Source organism: Ambystoma mexicanum, chromosome 10 (assembly GCF_040938575.1).
Source record: "Ambystoma mexicanum isolate Mex_15411 chromosome 10, UKY_AmexF1_1, whole genome shotgun sequence".
NCBI lineage: Eukaryota > Metazoa > Chordata > Amphibia > Caudata > Ambystomatidae > Ambystoma > Ambystoma mexicanum.
In genome coordinates this window covers 1085044895-1085047834 of record NC_090932.1, presented here as the reverse complement: position 1 = coordinate 1085047834, position 2940 = coordinate 1085044895, and positions in this window count along the sequence as shown.

Genomic DNA, 2940 nt, shown 5'->3' with positions numbered 1-2940 from the left:
AAAACAGGGCCACATCTCTGGCACCCTCTTTCTCCCCCTTGGCTACATGTCCTCTCCTCCTACCGCCCTCACCCCCACCCTCGGGCTCCTTCTACAGCTTCTACAGGAGTACCCTATGATTTGTACCCTCCCTGGAAGTCTTTCAAGGATGGCAGCCTTCTCCACGTTGCCACACTTAACTCTCGCTCAGCTGTCAAACACCCCTCTGACATCTACCATCTCCTGGAAAGAACTCAAACTTGATTATCCTCGGTCTTGCCAAGACATGGTTCACGGCCAGCTCTGCACCCTAGCTTTTACACTCGCCTCCCTGATGGCTACACGATCCTCTCTGCACCCAGATCCAACCATTCTCGTGGGGGTGTACGCTTGATCTTCCCGGAGTGGATTCCTGCCTATCATCATTCGTATGCAGGCATACTCCTCCTTCGAATGCCTGAAAAGTAGGCTTTCTCTCTCTCTCTCTCTCCTGGCCACCCTCTCACAGTCACAGTGGTCACTATCTGATGGCCACCTGGTCAGACATCACCTCCATCCTCTCTGAGTGGTCAGACCTCTCTTCCTCTCTCCTGGCCTCAACCACTCAACTCCTCCACCTTGAGACTTCAACATCCCACCTGGATGCTTCCTGTCTCACCATGGGACTTTTTTGTTGACAGTAGCTCTCTCTCTCTCTCTCTCTCTCTCTCTCTCTCTCTCTCTCTCTCTCTCTCTCTCTCTCTCTCTCTCTCTCTCTCTCTCTCTCTCTCTCTCTCTCTCTCTCTCTCTCTCTCTCTCTCTCTCTCTCTCTCTCTCTCTCTCTCTCTCTCTCTCCTCTCTCTCCTCTCTCTCACTCTCTCTCTCTCTCTCTCTCTCTCTCTCTCTCTCTCTCTCTCTCTCTCTCTCTCTCTCTCTCTCTCTCTCTCTCTCTCTCTCTCTCTCTCTCTCTCTCTCTCTCTCTCTCTCTCTCTCTCTCTCTCTTTTCCCCCCCCCCCCCCCCCCCCCCCCCTCAGGCCAAGCTGACTACCACCCACCTTCCTGGTTATTGGACCATAAAGTGTGTTTCAGTTGAGGCTTTTGCTGCCTCTTTCTCTCCCCCTCCTGCACCTCTGGCTGACTCACACCCTGACACAGCCCTTTCCTGCTCAACTCTGCTATCTCTGACACTCTTAATGTACTTGGCAAAAATACGACTCTCTGTCTACACTAAGAAGAGTTCACATCCAAACTCTTTAAAATCTGCAAGGAGCTGGCCAATCATGCCGCAGTCTCTACCTCTCCTGTCCCCTCCCTGGCCCTCTGTATGGCCCTGGCTTTTCATTAAATCTCTAAAACCCAGGACATCCTGTCCACCCTCTCGTCCTCTCCTGCTTCTTCTGACCCCCCTGCAGCCACCCCCTTTCCTTTTCTGCTTTTTCTCTCTTCACCCCTGATGAGGTTTCTGGACAAGTCTGATCTATGAAAATCTTGTCAAAACAGGTTCTTCCAAAACCATCAAGGACCACAGTTACATCCTCACTCCAGTCTTGGCCGACTTCTGCAACCATTATTTCACCACTGGAACCTTCCCTTCCCCCCAAGCACTCTCTTGTGTACCCTCATCTCAAGAAACCCTCAGTCGAACCCTCCTGTCCGGCTAACTATTGATCCATTTCCATCACTCCTTTCCTGTTATAGCAAATGTTATAGTTAACTTGATCTTGAAGTTCAATTGTAGCTACAAACATATACTTGCTTAATTATCATCACCAATTTATGTCATTTTATGTCCAACTATGGAATAGTGCTGGGAGGCCTGGTTTGTCCGGGTTCAACTTTAATAAACATTCCAAATAAATGGGTGCATAATGACATTAATTTCCCGGTAAAGACCAGGAGAAGGATCCTGGCACTGTGAAAAGTATTGAGAAACCTAAAGAAGGTTAGTGGGAGAGAGAGTCTTCCCCCCCTAACACTGTGAAGTTAAGAGACTTTCTTTTCCATGTACATTGGCAGAGTATCAAATCGAGAAAGCTTTTGAGACTTTTGGTTTGACCTTGTTTTCATCACCCAAAATTGAACTTCGGTTTATCATCCCGAAGAAGGGAGCCAGTCTTCTGGACCAAGAAGATCATCACTTTACTTAGTTTGAGTTACAGTTTATGGGAAGGAAATAGGTTTTGACATATACGGTGGACTATTCGTTCTTGGACTGACTTCCTGACGAAGTTCTTAATATTTGGTTGAGGCAGGGAAAAACTCTTAGGGAGAGGTAGGTTTTTCTCTTTTTTTTTTTTTACCAGAAAAAAGTATATAGCCATATCAATATGCCACCTCTGTGTCAGTCTCCTACTTCTACACCCTTACAATTGTATATATCATTAAATGAACAATACATGGTGCAAACATCTCTGATCTGTAAATATACTGATAATATAGAATATTGTTAGAAGGTATGCATTACAAGTTTACAATGAAAATTGTCTTTTATCATCAAATCAAAGATGTGTGCGGCAATGTTTGTATTTGTATAGCAGCCATAACTACACTATTCCGAAATAGGCTACAGTTGATGTAAAACATATGATCTTTTGGAAATTCTTAGTGTCAATGTGACAACCCTGCTTATTGATGCTGTATTGTTCTAATGTGCCCTAATGGAAATGTTTAAGTTTGAAATCTAGGTTAGGCTCAGCTCAGATGGGGGTATCAGTTGTTCAGAGCAGGATTTTGATACTGTAAGCTTGCAGTGTAAGTGATTTCAACCCGGCACTTCACCTAAGTCAATGCCTAGCGTGTGATGCACAGCTGAAACCCTTAATTAATTGTTTGTGTCTATGTTCTTTTATTTCTGAATGATGTACCACTTCTATCGCGCCCCTCTCTTTGAATCCCCCGAGCCCCGGTCACACCGTACCAGGAATCAGGCTGATTTGCAAAGTTAAAAAATCTATTTATGGATGGCACAATATATATATAAAA